The 20447-nt window shown below is 43.6% G+C and overlaps 1 protein-coding gene across 4 annotated transcripts in view; it reads left to right on the forward strand.

Moving 5' to 3' along the window:
* The window catches only part of EMCN (endomucin), a 138421-nt gene that overhangs the window by 52436 nt on the left and 65538 nt on the right, over positions 1 to 20447 (forward strand). The gene's annotated exons all lie outside the window — the stretch shown is intronic.

Below are 20447 nucleotides of genomic sequence, written 5' to 3' on the forward strand. Positions count from 1 at the left end.
TCCAATGTTTGGTGCTTAAACGTTTGTGCACTTTCAAAGCCGAAAACACTACTTTTCATGAGAGGGGAAAAACCATTATTGAAGCCGAAGCTGATTTTCTTTCTTTCTTTTTGTTGGCCCATTATGTAGAAGATCTGTAGTCATAGCTTTTACAGATGTCATTACAGCAGATGGCTTTCAGTGACTGGCTACTAACCAGTGAATAGAAAATCTATTGAAGGATTAAGTAATTGCAAGCACTGACTCAACAAACTTTTACTTGGCTTGCATGTTAGAAACTGAAGCACAAATAAACAAGTGTGTCAAGTGTGGTGTAACCTGTATTATTATTCAGGCTCATTGCTGTTAAAAACGTGATGGAGATTGACAGTAATGTTGTTGCTACAGGAAAATTTGCTTTTAAAACCCTGCCAGGTCAGTATGAATTCTGAAAGTACATGTTTGGGCTGCTACTTACGCTTTGTCTGCTGGGGTTTTAGAATGAGCAGCCTTCCTGCTATTGTTAAACCTTGAATTCATTACATTTCTTTTGAAAAGCAAGGTGGAATATGTTAAATAGGAGCAGGCTTAATATAGCCATTTGCAAAAGCTTTTAGAATGCAACATGTACCCATTAAAGGGGATGCATAGGAGATCTTCCATTGCTGTACAATCCATTTCACGTCACCTCTCCTGCCTCTGAAAGGGAGTGATTGGGTATGGCAATAGCAGGGTTGAACTCATTGTGTTGAATTTGCAAATATCAAATAATAGACATTGGCTTTTGAACTATTATATTTTGTTAAAACAAAAATCTTAAACTCAAGGCAGACGTGCTGAAACTCTGTTGATAAAATAATAAGGAAAAATGAAGACCATGGGTGGAAAAATACAAGTCCTATGTCTCCATCTCTACCATACAAATGAAAGGTGAGGAGGGGCTGGAAAACTTCATAAACTGATGATCTGGAGGGGAGAGAGAGAAATCCATTTCTTGCTCTCATGTTTGACAGTCTTATTTAAAGGGATGCTGTCAACTTGAAATCTGACCAGTTTCCCCCCAAAAAAGAGTAAATTCAGATATTACACCAGCTACTGAATCACCCTGCCAGTGTCTGTTGTTTTTATAATCCCACTTTCCTGTTTTTTTTGTTTAAATAGTTTTTCTCTCCTGTTGCTGTCTGAAAGACCCACCTGGAGACAATAGAGAGTGAAACTGTTATTACACACAAAGTTCTGTCACATGCTCAAAATGAACAAACTGAAAGAAATTGAGGATTATTTTTCCTTTAATCTCATTTGATTACAGTAATCGTAGGTGTTACTTCTAACAATAGCAGGTAAAAAGTGTTCAGACAGTAACTGTGATTTAAGCTGATAGCGTCCCTCTAAGTAAAATGCTGTTATGGCAACCTCACTTTAAAAAAAGATCGGGTGACACATGTTCACTACTTTCCCAGGTTAGAGCCAGTAAGTGGCCCTCTCAGACATGGCTGGCTGGCTCCCCTCCGCTCCCAGTATGCTTTCATTGCAGCTAGCAGTGACTCTCCCAACCTGCGTAGGAAGACTCATGGTGATAGGGCTCATGCTAGCACTCTAAAAATCATAACAGTGGGCATGCTGCAACTCTGGCAGAGATTGAACCAAGCTCAGATCGAGGGGCTTAGATGGGCTCGAGTGCCTGAGTTGCATCCCCCCCCACACTGCTGTTTTTAGCAAGCTAGCTCCAGCTCCGCTAGTGTGGGTGTCTACCAAGGGTAGGCGTCTCACGTCCAGCTTCACTTTAGATATACCCTGAAGATATCAATGATCTCCCCTCCTCATAGCTTCATGTAATGTATGGCCTTTAACAATTGCTGGGGAGCATTCATTATCCTCTGAGCATCTGATATTGACTACTAATGGAGGCAGGATGCCAGACTAGCTGGACCAATGATCTGATCTATTGTGGCAGCTCCTATGCTCCTTCCTTAGCCTTCTGAATTACACGTATGCTTTAACCACAGAATCCTTTGTGTTGTCACATCCGCTTTTCAAGTTTCAGGCAGATCATTGGAAAAGGTCTCTTGGAAGACAATAAATATAAAGAATTTCTGAGTAATTGTCTTAGAGAATACAGGTGAATCTTTGTGATGTTCATTCGTTTGTGGTATTCAAATCTTTTCACCAATGTCACGTTTAAAGACATTGGGCCAGATTCTGGGCCCTCTTCCTGCTTTGCATCACTAGTGGCACAAAGTAGCTGGAAAACTCTCTTCAAGGCTACCTGGAAAAAGTGGAAATCTCCCTTGTGTCAGAAGTATCTCTGGTTATGATAGATCCAGCCCAATGGTTCTATGTCACGCTACCATTCTAACGACTTGTATATGGGTGGACCAAGGTGTGTCTGTGTTCCAGATATTCCTTAGTGCCAGAATGTCTCCTTCGGGCCATGGGCAGCCAGTTCTAATACTGGGGACCACAAAAATGACAGAGCCACTTTTGCTTCTCCTTATCCTGAGGTGTGTTGGGAATCACTCAAATGCATCTAAAAACTGTACAGTCCTGTGTGCATCCCCTTTACTGCAGCAGAGTGTAAATATTCCCACACTGTGGCAAAAGACTTCTTCCCACTGGAGGCACTGTCATATTTTAGAATAATGTTTAGTTGAAATTATAGATTCAGCCAAATCATACCCTAAAATGTGAACACTCCCATCCTAAAACTATGAAGAAGTTTGGATCTGCATCCAAATTTTGCATCTTGGGCTCAACTCGGTGAAATGTCTGTGATTTGTAGATTTGTCTGTAACCTCTCCACACACATACAAAAGAACTTTTATGATCTTCAGCATTTTTGGAACATTTTCCCCAAAAGGGCATGCTGTTGTCATATTCCTTAGCCTGCAGGGATTAACTGCAGCTTGATGAGTTGCAGACTTGGCCTCCTGCAAGAAACAAATACAAAGAGAGAGAGAGAAGTTGGCAGCCCCACAGGACTTGAGAATTTTAGAATCTAAATTTAGTCTGTGAGCTAGCCAGGCTTTCCTTACATTTTTCCAAGAGATTTTTGGTTAGGGGATTCTTTGGACTCTCCTGCATTTTGACAGATGGTCACCCTTCACAAGTGTATTCTTGGTGGCTGGATGGATCCAGACATGTTCAAGATACATTGATAGCAAAATAAAACCCCTAGAACCTTCCTGACAACTGATCCCTAGACTGAAGGCTTTTCTTCATCCTTACGGATCCCAAACTTCACACTGGACTTGGGAATTCCTTCTCTAGAAATAAAATGCTTTGGCCTAACCACATTTCCAGCTATCCCAGTCTGCACTAAAACATACAGATACCTTAGCCTATAAATGCTTCTTGGGCTAATTCATCATGCTTCCAGCTACCTACTACCTGGGGCAAAGATCTCTAACGGGTAGGTAGGGGGCAGCTGGGCGAGAAATTGGGCCAAAAAGCCTGTGAGCTATGGGATGATGATCAAATACAGACACTCCTTCTGAGTCAGCATCAAGGTTTATTTTCCTGAGGAAATGAACCATGACTAACGTGAAGCTTGTTCTCTAATTTTTTTCAGTAGAGTGTAGGCGTTAGCATGTGCTTATAGAATAATACCTAGCATTTCTACAATGCATCTCTTCTTCAAAGCACAGTACATGTATTCACTAAGCGTTTGATTCTGTGACTCTCCCTGACAGTGAGAAGCACCTTGCCCTCCAAGCACGCCTGTCAAAATCAGGCATTTGAAATAAACAGGAGTACATGCAGAGAAAAGGTACTATTACATTTGTGTGTGTGTGGGCGGGTGTGGGAGGGCAGGGGGGAGAAGAAGAAGGGAGGAGGGGCAGAATTTGGCACCGCAGGCCTGATCCAAAGGGCACTGAAGTCATTTGAAGTTTTTCCATTGACTTCATTAGGCTTTAGATCAAACCCTAAATGAGATGGTCCTAAACCAAATCCCCCAGATCTGAACACTACTGAGCTTTGTGGACCACCCCATCTCTATAACCAGACAAACCAAACTCCCAGATTCCAGCTTTGCAATTTGAGAGTAATTATACTAATTAACAGGAGCACTTTCAAATGATGTTTGTTTGCATTTCTGTTTAGATGTGCTTTAAGTTTGAAAGTATTGTTAATTGTAGCCAGAAGAGATGGACAAACTGTCCTTCAATTTCGCCTCTCCCTCCCTCGTGCATGTCCCCATATACACAAACCTTCATTTGTTTTTAGTACTAGATGCAAAGTGAACCATTTTTTTGAGATATTGTAACACTTGAATATGTGGGGGGGAGGGGGAAGGGGGGAGGGGTTCTTCCCATTTTGTGTCCCTTTCCCTTTCTGTTTTGGTTGAGGCTTCTAATAGGGTGACCAGATATCCTGTTTTTATAGGGACAGTCCCAATATTTGGAGCTTTTTTTCACACTTGCTGCCTGGTCACCCGAACATCAAATGCTGTAATAGCATTTGGATAATTGACTGAATTTTTGGCTGCTTATCTGAACTAAAGTTGCACTCTAAACATTTCGGAGTTTGCCTGTTAGTAGATGGGGACATCTGAAATCAATTTACAGGATGGGCAATTTCAAGTGTCAAATTGCAGAAATGGCATTTTCTCTAGTCTTTAATTGAGCTTTAGTTCCTGTGCAGCTGGTTTTTTCTCTCCTGACACATTCCTTTGACTCATTACTGCTGTCTCATGTTGGTCCAATAATGGCTTGTAGATTTCAAAGGTAAACTTATGATTTTGTTCTGTTCAATAGTATGTTTTACTCCCAAACACAAAGTCAGGTTCAACACAGGTGGCTAAGATAAGACATACATGCTGAGAGTAGACACAGCTCATCTGACTGGTGAACAGGGCATCATGTGCAGCCGGAACAAGTGAAAGCTGGATCCTTGAGGTATATTAAATTCAGCAGCCTCTGGCTGCAAACATGACAGGGTATTACATTCAAAATACCAAACTAGAGGCTGTGTTGCTTTCATACATTTTTTCTTTTGAAATGATTTTGATGTATTTTCTTCTGGGTTTTTCTCTCTCCTGTATCTGGACCAAATTCTGGCAAAATATCAACTGAAGTCAACTAACTTTTCCTAATTAAGAATGAGTAAGTAGCTCAGTATTTGGCCTTCGGTTTATCTACGTCCTTATCTCCAACCTGTGCAAAAATCTGTAAATACATAAATGACCAAACATTTTTGAGAACTACTGTTTCCTGCTAGACTAATGAAGGTTCTAACTGGTGGAATTCTGTAGTGAAACTAACATTATAGCTTAAAGCCTGCTCAGACCACACACAGACAGAGATCACTGATTTTGGTACTTCAGTGAACTTCCCATTTTCTGCTGAAGCAAATTTTAAGACAGATCATCTACTTTTTGTAAATACCATGTTTAAAAATGGATGTTGTAATTGCTTAGTAAAAAGGTCTGTTGGGCTTGGGATGCTATAAAACTGTGGTCACTGCTGGAGAAATTCTGCCCTGATTAAAACTCTCTGCAAACCTGTCAAAGTTGAATGGGATTGCAGGGAATGTAATTGGACGCAGAAGTTGACCCAGTGGACATTGTATATGCAGGAGCTGTTGCTTCCATACTGCAAGTCAGGAATCTAGGCCAGGCTCCAGTAAAACCCCTGAATCTGTTCTTGGCAAGCCCACGACTAGGCTAGCATGCAAAGAAATAGGTATTCCACTTTTAAACTGCGGTAATGGAATCCCTGGGGCCAGATCCTGGCCTGTGATATAAGCCATTTGAATTTCTCCAGTAGTGCATAAGGCCCCTGTAAGAGGAAATGGGTCCAGTTTTCCTGTGACTGGTTAGTTCCTTCCAGCTAGTCCTGACAGAGGGCACCTGGCCTCTCTGAAGACTCAGGCAACAGCTGTAAAAGGGAATAAGAAAGGAGCAGTCAGGAGAGCTATATGAGACTCAATGGTGCAGAAGTCAAGAACTGCTGGAGAGGAGACCTAATGCAGAGAGAGAACTGTTGAGAGGAGTTGGGAGAGCCCTATGGATAGGAGCGGCTGGAGACAACTGGCCAAAGTGAGGGAACCCTGCTGAGTAGAAGCCTTTTATGCAGAGAATCCCAGATGAAGGGGAAGAACCAGTTCAGTCAGTGCAGGCAGAGCCCAGGAACAAGAGAGTTGATTCTGGAGGGAGGGTCCCATGAGCAGAGCTGGCATTCAAAAGCAAAGAGGCTGTGGAGTTGAATAGCACAGTGAGCCCTCCTGCAGAACATCTGAGTTGAGGGCTGTGAGAGAAGAGCTGCAAGAAGCATGGAGAATTGCCAGAGACATGGAGGCCCTGGAATAGGGCATAGTAATTGGAGGAATTGTTGGCTCATGGGTAGGTGGGTGGCCTGGAGATGGGCCACGGAGTCCAGAGCTAGGAGGACTGCTGCATTTTAACCTGCTTTATTTGGGGTGGGTGGGGGGTAGTAATTATTTCTGGGATCAGGCTTTGAACTGGACGCTGAGAGGGACAATTCCCCTTTCCTGGGAGGGGGACGAGACCATTGGTCTGATCTGTGGTAAAAAAGATGGGCAACTTGGTAGGCTCCAGGGACTGGAGGAGAAAACAGACAGGACTCACTTATATCACCATAGTCAGATGCAGGAGGGCACCCTGGAGGGGGTAGCTCTATCACACAATAGCTTAAACAGTCACCTGGAGATTCACCTGGCCTTGGAGAATTCCTGAGTGCTGTACAGCTGGAGTCATAGCAAAGGGTGGACATGGTCAGCATCAAAAAAGGAACACATGTGGGGCTGGGCACATTTAAATATGACCCCGTCTCTGTATCATCCATTCCTGATCCCAGTATGTCTGACAAAGGAGAGGGCGTGGCTGGAGAACACAGTGATTCCTGGCTGGTATATAGGCCTTTGGGGGCTCGAGCTGAGAGCGCCCTAAATTGTGCCAGGCATGAATCAGCCATTGGCCAGCCACAGGTTTGAGAAGCGTGGAACCCAAAAAATAAAGTACAGCCAGCACTTCCACCCTGATGTGCACCAAATGCTGATCTCACGCACCTTAGGATTCAACCACCTAATAGTTTGTACTCTTCAGCAGCCATTAGCTGACAGACTAGAAAATACTAGTGTACTAAGGATTACATTTGGTGCTAATAAATATGGGTAGGATTTGCAAAGAGGTGCCTGACTCCCTGAGGCGCTTAACTCCCGTTGATTGTTGAAAACCTCACCCCATATGTTACAGTATTTTCAAAACAATATTTAATCTCATTTTCCAATTGCTATGGGGTGTTTGCTGTTTGTTGTAGATAGCAGCACACTTCAGGTGGCTGAGAGCAAGTAGCAAATACCAGAGTGGTATTTTCTCATCGTATACATGGACTTTCTTCCTTGCCTTATCACTCTAATGAAATAATGTATCTTGTCAGCATGGGAGGTATACTCCAGCATTGCTATCTAAAGACTCCTACAAGATATTTAATCCTATTAAAGAGCACATTCAGTTTGTATTAACGTCTGAAGTGCACAGAGTTGAAGCTTGTTTGAAGAACATTGGTGCAATTAAAACATTAAGGTTAAGTTAATTGAATCATTGGTTGTCTTAACAAGCTGTTAATGCTTCCTACGGTCTTTCATCTTATCATTGTTAGCTGAATATTCATATACCAAAGGGCTTAATAAATATTGACACATTCGGCTAGTGTGGCAACACTGATTTTTTAACATGCAAAATCCTTGATTTGTAGTTAGTCTGAGGAAAACAGTGGCAATAGGGTTAGCATCCGTTGCCTTCCTGAGCAATGAATCTAGCTATGTTGTATATATCGTGTATAAAATTTTATAATGTAATTATCCTCCTGGTCTGAGATGTGAATTTTTTGTTTCATAATGACTAGAAATAGTCATTCTGGCCTATCCCATGACATCCTGGCTACAGAATTTGCCAGAGGCTTCAGCCCCCAACTCAAAATGTAGGCTTTTATTTAAAAAAAAAATAAAAATTCAAGCCTTTAAGGCTGCAATGAGAACCTTTTGCAGTGTTATCAAATACAGTGATATACGTCAATGCCTGTAGATATCTGAGAGAGATGATTTCAGGCTAAGGGCATTATCCCAATTCTCAGTGTGATTTAACTCAGACATCTAATAATGAGAGTATAAAATGTCAGTATTGCTAACTGTTTTGCAGCTGGCCATTTAAGCAAAAATATTCACCTAAAATTCCAGAGGGGTAGCCGTGTTAGTCTGTATACAGCAAAAACAAAGAGAGACCTGTAGCACTTTAAAGACTAACAAATTTAATTTCTGCAGGCATAAGCTTTCGTGGGCTGTAACCCACTTTGTCAGATGTAAGGAATAGAAATCAGAGAGGAGGTATATATATACACATTTAAGGGTAAGGAGGGTTGTTGTTGTTGTTAGAAGCAGTGGGAAAGCTGGTTGCTAGCAAGGAACTAGAAATTCAATTCCAACCCACCAAAAATAAAATGATTACAAACGTCTGAAGAGAAGGAGGGAAAGAGAAGATGCCTCCCTTTCATCAGTACCTGAAGCTTCTGACCCAATTCCCTCCGCAGATGCCAAAAAGCCTCAAATATCCCCCAGAGAGCTGACAAAACCTTCAGCTTTCCCCTGACAACTTCTACAGTACAGATGTATTGCTACCAAAAAAATGCTGCAGCACAATGAAAATTGAATGTTCATGCAACTGAACTGAATATCATAGTAAATGACACCAGTGATACTTTAATGACTGTAGTTATACATTTTCATATGGGATTCAATAAAAGTCTCAATTTTAAAATTTGCTTGAGGGCTGCCATGGAATTCAGAATACATGCAGGATCCAGGGCTCCCTGCTGCAGAATTTAGCTCCAGCTTGCAGCACAGCATGTGAGCCTTGGAAATATATCACTTCAGTGTTGAAAGGATGGCTTCCCAAACACCCTATTATATTAATGCAATGTCAGAGAGTCTTTCTGGGAACGGTGTTCTTTTAACAGCAGGGTTCTATAGTATCTTATTGTATTTGCCGCATGTAGTGTTGAGGGCAGAAAACGTATTTGCTGAATTGCTGGATTCTGTTCAAAGCTGTTGGTTGAAGTGGGTTCCAGGGAGTATGAAGAGGAAGATCTGTATTAAAACACTTGCAGAATAACCCAGTACTAGACACATGCTGCCAGTAACTGAAACACTGCAGCTAAGTACCCCAGTACACCCCTTTTCATAAAAACCCTAGCTTGGTGATGCAGTCGCACCTACTTTATCAGTGCAATTAGAGATGAAAGTGACTTGACTTGCGAGGGGGCACCTTACTACACCCTTTCTACCTCCTTTCTTCATTTCAGCAATGTGTTCTGGACACTGTGCTTACCCACTGTCTCAACGGTCAATCTGGTTAGTGACAGCCAGCACTCTCACCCCTCCTCTGCCACATCAAACCATAGGAGAAAGATACTGGTTTAGAAACCGAGCCCAACTTTAGCCCATGCTGGTGCCCATTCAAAGTAACAATGACTAATTACTGGACCCAGACGGTCAATATTCATGGTCAGTTAATTTCCCCAGCCATTTGCCCCAGTGACAGATACCAGATATTTTATCCTCTGCATGCACCAGTAGCTAAAGTGATAACTAATACTTCATTTTTTGCTTTCTTTAATATTGGGATGTTCTGTACCATCTAGTGCTTGTTGCTTTATTCTAGGCACTGTGGAAAGGATGAACAGGGACTTAATTCACTATGGAATTTAATTATGAAAGCAATTTCTAACATTCCCACAGACGTTCATGTGGGAGTCAAGCTGTATCGGAGGTTCCAAACTCCAGCACTAGCCATTCTGCTGCTGACATTTCTCCAAAAGCACTGGTGTGGCTGGCGTCCGTGTATAGCAGATACAGGATATGCTAAAAATACATACACAGTAGGAACAGCTGCAATGACCCTTTCCTGCATTATACAGTTAGGCCAAGCTGAATCTTACTTCACTAAATTAGAGCTAGCCACAAGTGATTTAGGGGCCCAAGTCACATTTACTTTCACTAAGTTGCTTTTGAAAATCTTACCCTAGCTATCAAAAGTTGAGCGAGAGATCCCGTTTAGTGACTGTGTAACAACTGCATGTAAAACAACAGAAGCAGCTTTATATTTCTATGTACATTTGGCAAACTTTTTCAATTTAATAGGTTAAGTGCATCAGTATACCTGTCCTCTTCCAGGTGGTCAGCTCTGGACATTACCCAAAAAAGTGGACTGTTAAGTACATTCTGCTTTTTGGGGAAATGTTCAGTGCTGAGTACATTTTTCACGACAGACAAACAAACAATAACAATAAGATACTCTATCCTGTGAATGTTTGTTCTATAATGACTCTTAAGATCTGCTAGGGCTTCCATTTTATCTCCCTAAAAATATGGTCCAGGATTAAACTTTGCAATTAAGGTCTCAATGTAATAGCAATTAGGCATAATTCAGACTGCTATAGCTTTCTCTCAGCTATTGAGTGAGGTTAGTTGGAAGGGGATCAATATTCTCACTCTTGATTGTTGTGAGGGATAAGGGTTTTCACTTTTTCTCCCTTACTCCACCATATGGTGCACTGGAGAAGGTTAAGGCCCTGTCTACACACAAACTTGCACCTGTTTAAACAAAGCTGTATTTTAAAATTGATTTAGTTAAACCAGCCCAAGTCTGCGGATAGATCATCCCTGCAATTCCTTCCACCCTCCTTCACACTCATACTCTCTCTCTATAGGGCATTGTCTACACTAGCACTTATGCTGGCAAAACTTCTGTTGCTCGGGGGTGTGAAAAAACACACCCCTGAGCGATATAACTTTTGCCAGCATAAGCACTTGTGTGGACAGCACTATGTCGGTGGGAGATGCTCTCCTGCCAACATAGCTACCGCCACTTGTTTAGGTGTTTTTATTATGTTGGCGGGAGAGCTCTCTCCTGTCGACACAACGCGGCTACACAAGCATTCCTACAGCAGCACAGCTGTATCAGCACAGCTGTGCCGCTGTAGGTTTTAAGTGTAGACTAGCCCTAATAGGGAGAAGGGAGAGAGACGGTCTGGAGGTTTAAATATTTCCAGGTCTCTCTAGAGCTGGGAGCCCAGCTTCCAGGATGACTGTGGAGTGCTGAGTACAGCATTCCATTGCTATTATATAGTACAGGTAAGTGTACGTCACTCTGTAATACACAAAAACAAAGAGAGTCCCTGCACCACTTATTTTAGTATAAGAGGCCAGGTCTATGCTGGGAGCACTTTGCTCATATAGCTATCCTGGTGGTATACTATACCAGCAAAGTGCTTCTAGTGTAGGTGCCGTTTATACTGGTAAAACTGTGCTTTTGCCAGTAGAGTTTATCCCAACTTCAGCCTCTGAGTGAAATAAGCTGTACCAGCCAAAGCTCATCTACATTAAGGGATCGCACCTTCTCACACCCCTGAGCAAGCTAACTATGTTGGCAGAAGTTTGTAGCATAGAGCCTCCCATTAGGGTGACCAGATAGCTAGTGTGAAAAATTGGGACGGGGGTGGGAGGTAATAGGTGCCTACATAAGACCAAGCCCTGAATAGCAGGACTGTCCCTATAAAATCGGGACTTCTGGTCAACCTTCCTCCCATAGACACACAGTTCATTGGGAAATGCAGGGGTAGAGTTATTGTAGTAGGGATTTTGTTGTTTTTTGCCTAACTATACAGGGGGGGACAATGAAACTGGTTATACTTTGTCAGTGCACAAAGTTTGCAAACTGTACAACTAGTATCAGAAATGCTTTTTCTCTGGTCTATTACAGTTATTGAAAGTGCTATTTGTAACAGTAAATGGATAAAAATGTTCCGGCAGAAGTTGATTTTTAAGTTGACAATATGCCATTAACGATCTTAAGCCACTAGGCCAGTAGTTATTCACTATTACTCTGTAGTTCATTCTACTCTGTAGTATTTTGTGTAGGAACGGTTTGTTGTGCACTTTGCATATCAATAGCTTTCGTGGACTGTTTGTCTGGCAGGCAGGGAGTAGCTACCCTTGTGTTCTGGGAAGGGGAAGAAGGAACTGGAGAAGTATCAGCACCAGCGTTTCACTTCCTGCTCCTCTTTGTTCCCTTGTAGAGAAGTTGCATCAGGATCCACTGCTTCCCCCCTTTCCTTCCTACGGTCACTCCCAGCTGCATGGGAAGAGGCCTCCTGTTGCGTGTGGCTGTCTTAGATTCCCTCCCAGCAGCACAGTTAGCCTTTTTCTCCTTTCACATGGCAGTAGCTTGCATTCTGGTTCCCTCCTACCCACCGCCCTTCCCTCCTCCTGTTCCCAGTTGCTTCTACTCCCTGTGCCTCCAATATCAAAGCAGGGAGCTGCCCTACCCCTAACAGGTCATATTAGGACTGCCCTTCTGAGACGCTCTGGCCTTCATAGCTTCCTTCAAGGCCTGAATGTCCCCCGGCCGACTTGCAGGAGGTGGCAGCTGAGCCTGCTTTCTGCTGGGGGAGTAGATGTCTCCCTTGTCCTTCATTGTTTCTGGAGGGGTCTGCATCTCAGAGTGTGTTTTAAAAATGGAGGTTTCATTTCCCCTTTATGGGGACATGTTTGAAGGGAGGATGGCTGTTTGGCAAACTGAAATGAGGCTGGCCCGTTGCTTTAGGCTGCTCTGCACCCACCCCTAATGAGACTAGCCCTCTCCTTGGCTTACACTGTAGCCTAGTCTATACTAGAAAACTGCCCCTTTAAACTGGCAATGGGGCCATTAAACTTGACCAATGGCCATTGTGAATCTATTCAGCCTGTCCATATAAGAGCACTCCAATCATTGCACTGCAGCTTGCAAAACAGAAAACTTGTATGAATACACTGCAGTAGTTCAAAGCACAAAACAAACAGGAATACAAGAGACCAGGCATAGAGCAGTCACAGAAAGGGTTGCAGGAGCATTAGAGACTGTGCTGGGAAGTCCACTTGCAATGGTGTCCTTGCAGTGCCAGCACTTTCTATCCACACTTGCCCTACAATGAAGTAGAGTGAGCCAATGTAGGGTAAGTTGGTGATAGGCAAATGTAATTTCAAGGAGGCTTGTAACATTTGTGCACTATTGGAAGCACTTTGGAATGCGTGAATGAAGTGTGTTATAATTGCTGCCCAGGCTTGTGGTAGAAATATAAAGAAAGTAGGGGGTAGTTTGTCTTTTGCCCAGTGAAATTAACAAATGGCTACATTTAGTGTTGCCAACTCATCATTTTATCCCAAATCTCACAGTATCTGGCATTTCTCCTAAAGCACCCATTTCTGGGCTCAACACATAAGAATCTCAGATTTCACATTTTTTTAAAAAAGTTGTTTTTTCATCCTCATAGTCACAGAGAAAAATGAAAGAAAAGGTGAAAATGTGAACCCTAAAGGCTTCAAACAACAGAAGGCAACTCCCAGACTCCAAGTTTATTATTGTTAAAAACACAGTTTTATTCTAATCTCATGATTTTTCAATGCCTGGTCTTGGCAATAGTGATCATGCTTGATTTTAAACTATTAAAGTTTGTTTTAAACCTCTTGATAGTGCATTCCGTTTGGAGGGGCCTTCAACTATGGGATATAAATCCCCAGAATTTCTGTGGTGCCCCTGATCTTTTTGACATGTGTAGCATGGTACAATATTTACCCGAATACCACTTAACTGACACGGTATGGCTACATTTCAGCATTGTTCCCCCACGTATGAAACTTTCAAGTAACGCCTCATAAACTGAACTATCATTTCTCCATTTTCAATGTCTCAGAAATATTTTGGATAACTAGAGAATCAATACTATTTGTCTGTACAGCACCTAACACAATGGGGCCCTGATGTGGTTGGCCTCTAGGCATTACTGCAATCTAAATATTAAATAATAAGTTATTAATGCTGTGCAATCAAGATGATAATATGAGAGCTTAGTACAGTCCAAAATGTGACTTCTCCATGATCCGTCACCCCTGTTGTTGTTTGACTTTGTGGTATAGTGGAGATAAAGACTTCAGTCTTAATGAGGTACTTTACAGGAAGCTTTACAAAAGTATTCTACAGAGGATTTATACTGAGTTGTTAGTTTGGTACGCAAAGATCAAAACCACTCTGCTGTTAAGAGTACCTGGAACTTTTGACCCTGCTGATTACTAGCAATGAATTGCTCTTGGAATTAGATGCGACTTTTGTTTCTCACAGCAATTAAGAGTCATCTGATGGAAATGAACTAGCCAGAACACACTGCATTGCCTACTGGGGAGAAGGGGCTAGAAGAACTCCTTTAATTAATTCTACACCGTGTCATTATCTTGGTTGCCCTTAAAATTTCATTATTTAAATAGTATTGAAAAAGTTTTGGTAAAATGTGATCAATTTCCCCATCTCCCATTCAAACTCACTTAACACTCAGGGTATGTCAACACTGCAATGTAAGTTCAGGGTTAGTAGAACCTGAGTTAGCAGGCCCTGGGTTTGTTAACCTAGGACTTGAGCATCTACACTCATTTGTAACTCTAGGTTAGAAATTGTTGAACCCTGGGTTCCAATCTGGGGCTCCAGCATCTACACTGCATTATGTGGGCTCAAGTCCAACCAACCAAATCACCTGGGCCCTTTGTTCGTGTACTTTATGGAAAAACTTGGCTGTCCACCAAACTTGACTGTCCAGAGGACAAAAAGTCAGCCTATGGGATTGTGGGACACTTTTGGAGGATTTCCAGAGCACTGTGTTGACAATACAAAGGAATAGGGCTTGAACCCTAGGTCCCGGCTTGCCTCATGCTTGCACCCTGTATCCCTGTCGGGTCCTGGAATCTGTGTCTGAGTCCTGGGTTAGCATGATTTGCATGTAGCTGGAAGGAGGGTTAGACCTGAGCCTGAGTTTGAACCCTGGGCTTACACAGCAGTGTAGACATACCCTCATTGTTTGGAATAACTGTACAGGAAAGATGAGAAATCCAAATAGAGGAGGAATTGAAGTGGCAAATTTCCATCATGGCTTCTCTTCTATCATCTCAACTGAATCACTCCTTATGTGCACATTTTCTTTCCAACAATGAACTTGCCACAATTATTATATATTTATTCAGAACATGAAGTGTACTGAAAGGAAATTATGCTGAAAAGATTCTGTGATCTGTACTGCCCCACTTAATAGCTTTGTGTAATATCATTAGAGAGGGCTCTGCACCAAAAACAAGGCTCCAAAAAACCCCAGACTCTGGGACAATTGAGATCAGTCTTTGAATGCTGATGATCCAGAGGGTAACATGCATCTGAGCTTGGGTGGGTAGCCTGAGCCTCTGCCCGTGCCACAGCATCCACACTGCTATTTTTAGCACACTAGCTCAAGCCAAGCTTGCATGAGTCTGTCTACCTGGCTTGGGAGGCTCGCTCCCAGGTGCAGTGCAGACATACACTGATCAGTGAATTTAGGGTAACCTGTAATCTACATACTCTTTCCACCCTTAATTTTTTTTTTACATTAGTTGTTTGTCTCATGTAATGTTTGAAGCAGATAAACTGCTATTGCCAAAAGGAAAAAATGAGAAATTATCATGCAACATTGAGTTAGCAGGGTTTGGTTTTTTACACTCAGTGAAGTCATTTTTAATAGTGAAGTTATGGTTGGTAAAAAATAGTATCATTTTGAACCAGTGTGCAATAAGGTGCAGGCTACCAACTGGCTCCTAGTTTGCAATGGTTCCTTAACTATTTTTGCTGGAGCCCACTTCAGCTTGTTTTGGCAGATGAATGTTTCCATTCCCTTCATATCCCTTTGCATCATATCTCAACACAGTTCCGTTGCATCCCATTCCCTCTGTTCTTTCCTCTACCTCTCCTGTCCTTCCTCTGTCCCTTTTTTCCATCCTGTTAGTTTTGGTCCTCATTTTCCTCTCTTTATGTTCTATTTTTAGTCCTTTTGGCTCTTTCCTTATTTTTTTACTTCTCCTCCTAGCAGCTCCACCTTCTCAATCCTTTACTTGACAGAAGCTACAAGCCACTTAGGACCATGCTATGAACATGCTGCTCAGGCTTGAGAATTCCATAGCCAAAGGTCACATGGTTGCATTTAGTGACAGGTGAACACAAACAAAAGAAGTCTGAGTGAGGAAGCTGTAAGCATAGGATGCATTAGGGGTTACTGCTGACACGGAGAAGACAGATAAGCATTCTTCAAAGAGCTTACAGGTGCTTTACATACAGCTGTAGGAGCATGCACGTTGGGGGCTATGATGAATCTGAAATCAAGCAGCTTTCCCTGCTCCCACACTATTCAGTTCTCCTGATACCTGGTTGGAAAACATGGTTATACACTTAGTATAAAGGGGATTGCAATTTACACACGGTACATTGAAACTATTTAGGATTATCACTGTCAGTGGAATTTCATTATATCCGAGTTCACCACTAATACTGTAATTGTAATATAATTAAATTTTCCTCTGCCCAATCTGCAGTTATCTTGGCATGAACAATAACTTTTCTATCTCCCTCTTCATCCTCACTCTCTAGCTCTTTCTAAAGTACAGAGTACAGTCATAAGACAACCAGTTATACACATTACTCAAATGAGAAAAAATGAATGTTTTGAGCATGTTTCCATAGATCTCAGTTGGTTTAAAATATTTAGCTTTTGCCACTCTTTCTGTGGAACACAATCAATTCATAAAACTCCTTATTTAACCTACATTAGTCCAACTGATTGTGACGGGGCCAGCCCTGGCGGCTATAGGAGGGTGCTACTATTTGAAAACGGGGAAGTGGGCAGGCGCCAACCCGCCCACTGCCTAAGGCCCCTCCCCCACCCTAAGGGGAGGAGCCACCGGACCCAGAACGCAACTGAATACGGGGGTCAACAAATGAAAAAACAGGAAGGGGTGTGATGGTCAGAGGGTCAAACGGAGGGAACCAGAAGGGGACACTGAGCAGAGAGCCCTGGACAGCGCCCACTGATCCCGGAAGGTGTCAAGGGAGCCAGCAGATGCCGCCCAGAGGAACTCTGCCCGGATGCGGGAGTGCACAAGGGAACGGAAGTAGGCCCCACAGTCGCAGAGCGCCCCCCCTGCCAACCTCCTCTCCCTGGTGTTCTAGATGGCCTTTTTCGCCAGGGCCAGGAGGAGTTTGATGAGGAGGTCCTGCGACTTCGGGGCCACTGATGGGGTGCACGTAAATAAACAGGTGTGGGGAAAAGTGCAGCCAGAACCTCAGCAGGAGGTTCTGGATGAGCCGGAAGGGGACACCGAGGGCTGCAGCCTGGCGCACTGCCCAGGTGAACGGAGAAGTGTGCGCCAGGGTCTCCCTCATGCTGCAAAAGGGGCAGGTGCCAGGGTGGGTATAGGAGGGTGTTCCTATTTGTAAAATAGGATGGGTGGGTGGGAAGAGGGGGCAGCCTGGCGCACTCCACGCGTGCGCCAGGGTCTCCCTCATGCTGCAAAAGGGGCAGGCTAGGGAGGCTCCTCCCCCAGCCTAAGGGGAGGAGCCACCGGACCTAGGATACAACTAATTGCTTGGGACAACAAATGTAAGAACAGGAAAAGGGCGTGAGGGTCAAAGGTATAAAAGAAGGGAACCGGAAGGGGACACCGAGCAGAGAACCCCGGACAGCGCCCACCGCTCCCGGAAGGTATCCATGGAGCCGGCGGACGCCGCCCAGGAGAACTCTGCCCGGAGACGTGAACGGAGAAGGGAACGGGAATAGGCCCCACAGTTGCAGGGCGCCTCCCCAGCCAACCTCCCCTCCCTGGTATTATAGATGGCGACTTTGGCCAGGGCCAAGAGGAGGTTGACGAGGAGGTCCCGCGACTTCGTGGGGCCATGGACGGGGTGTGCATAGATAAACAAGTGTGGGGAAAAGTACAGCCAGAACCTCAGCAGGAGGTTCTGGAGGAGCCGGAAGAGGGGCTGCAGCCTGGCGCACTCCAGGTACGTGTGCGCCAGGGTCTCCCTCATGCTGCAAAAGGGGCAGGTGCCAGGGTGGGTATAGGAGGGTGCTGGAAGGCATATATATCAGCCCCAGACTTAGCAAATCCCTGTTCCCTGGTAAGCCATCTGGGGCTACTCCAGGGCAATTAGGCCTATTAGGCCAGCTGAGGCCAATCAAGAAGTTTGCCCCAGCAGTTAAAAGCCTCCCAGTCAGGCAAATGGGGGCAGTTGAGAGGGAGTTGAGTGGAGGGGTGGAGCAGAGCTGCTACAAGGCATGGAGTCAGTGGAGGAGCGGAGCAGAGCTGCTGCAAGTTGTGGAGCCAGTGGAGGAGCTAGTGTGGGTGTGGCGAAAGCACCCAGCCACAGGAGTTAAGAAGGAACCTGTCCAGGCAAGACCAGAAGACTCCGGCCTCAGAGTCTGAAGGAGGACCACAAGCCGGGAGGACTACAGATGAGTGTCCCAGGGAAGGTAGTAGCCCCTGGACTAAGCTGTTTGAGGCTACTCCTCGCAGGGTCCCTGGGTCCGGGTCCGGGCCCGGGGTAGAGGGCGGGACCGGGCCCCCCTCCTGCTCCCACCCAGCCACACCACTGGCATAGCCGTAGGGAGCGCAGACCCATGGGGCCAACCAGGCCCACCTCGCCACGTGATCTTCACTTGTATCCAGACTGCAATAAAATCACCAGATTGTGATTCACAAAGTTAGACCAGCACAGCAAAAGCTGTTGGAAAGGCCAGCTTGTATCAGCTTGCACCTTACTTTGACATTGCTAATAGGATATAAAAGTTACAAATGCAATATTGTGGTAGCAAACATCCTATTGTGTGGATGCAATGGAATGTGATGACAGCAGCATCTGAGAGAAACACATGGCATTAAATCCATTTGGGCCCAAAATGTTTGCTAAGTTTTAAAAAACATTAACTATATTTAATTCTCAATTTTTAAAAGGAATGTTCAGCTATCAATAGGGGAGCCCAGGATCATGGTAGAAACCAGATGCAAAATTCTTAGAAAGGTGAGCAAAAATTCCAATCAACTTCAAATACAAATGACACCTCTCAGAAGCACAGGCTGATGTTTTAATTGGTTTACTATGATTTACTGAAATAGACCGTGAGAAATCAGATGAATTTTAGGTACTTCTAACAAGTCTCTGATAAATCCTATTTTACTATAAAGTAAATTATGATAAAAAACCTTTAGTATTTCATAGCACACTCTATGCAGGCACAGGAGTCCATCTACACAGGCCTCATTACAAATGCAATGGATTAGACTCTGTAGATTTCATACAGTGGAATCTCAGAGTTACAACCTGACTGGTCAGCCATACACCTCATTTGGAACCAGAAGTACACAATCAGACAGCAGCAAAGAGATAAATAAATACAGTACAGTACTGTGTTAAATGTAAACTACTACAAAAATAAAGGGAAAGTTTAAAAATATTTGATGAGGTAAGGAAACTGTTTCTGTGCTTGCTTCATTTAAATCAGTATGTTTAAAAGCAGCATTTTTCTTCTGCATGGTAAAGTTTCAAAGCTGTATTAAGTCAATGTTCAGTTGCAAACTTTTGAAAGATCAACCATAACGTTTTTTTCAGAGTTAAAACATTTCAGAGTTACGAACAACCTCCATTCCCAAGGTGTTCGTAATGCGGAGGCTCTGCTATGTAAACATCTGAGAGCATGTTAACAATTGACAAAACTGGAAATGTTTGTCTATTATTACAATATAGCATTTGCTTAATTTACAAGGTAGTGCTTAAAGTTATTACAGTCAATTTCTCGAATTAACTGTGGCAAATAAGTATACAGCTAACCATATTGGCTCTGTTTTCATCTTGAAAGTGCTCCTGAGCCTTCTGGCTCCAGAGAAGTCTCACACTGCTTTCCAGGTTTAAGTATATTAGATGCATCTTAAAAAGGGCCTGAGAATGAACAGTTGGGGCTTGTCTACATGATCAGGTAATGCACTCTGGGGGGGAGGGGGTAGTTGATTGCTAACAAACACTGACATGCTGTTCATTAACTGATCTGTGTAAAAACTGCTGGTGCACACCAGACTCCTTTGGGTACATCTACACGGGGATAAAAGACCTACAGCACAGCTGCAGCTGACCTGGGTCAGTGAGCTTGGGCTGTGGGGATAAAAATTGCTGTTTAGACCATTGGGCTGGAGCGCAAGTGCTGGGACCTGTCACCCTACACAGCCCCAGAGTGTGAACCCAAGTCAGCTGACCTGAGGCAGCCACAGGTCTTTTTATCCCTGTGTGGACATACCTTTAGTGTGCTTTAATGTAGTGCTGTTTTAAACATCATTACATTAAAACGCATCAGCAGGGTCTCCATGGGACCAATGAATGAGTAACTCAATTGTGCACTTGAGCAATCACTCTCTTAGAGAACATGTTATCCCCCTCAGTAGACGAGCCCTTGAAGTGCAAGCAACAAATCTTTTCTGTAGAAAGAAACAGTAACTGGTAAATCCTCACCTCACAAGTCTCACAATTTTGAGTGGCACATACTAGTAAATCAGGCCCCTTGAAGGTGTCAAGTCCGACACCCAAT

Source organism: Emydura macquarii, unplaced genomic scaffold, assembly GCF_026122565.2.
Source record: "Emydura macquarii macquarii isolate MOO-44397 ecotype Brisbane River unplaced genomic scaffold, CSIRO-AGI_Emac_v2 contig_302, whole genome shotgun sequence".
NCBI classification, from domain to species: Eukaryota; Metazoa; Chordata; order Testudines; family Chelidae; genus Emydura; species Emydura macquarii.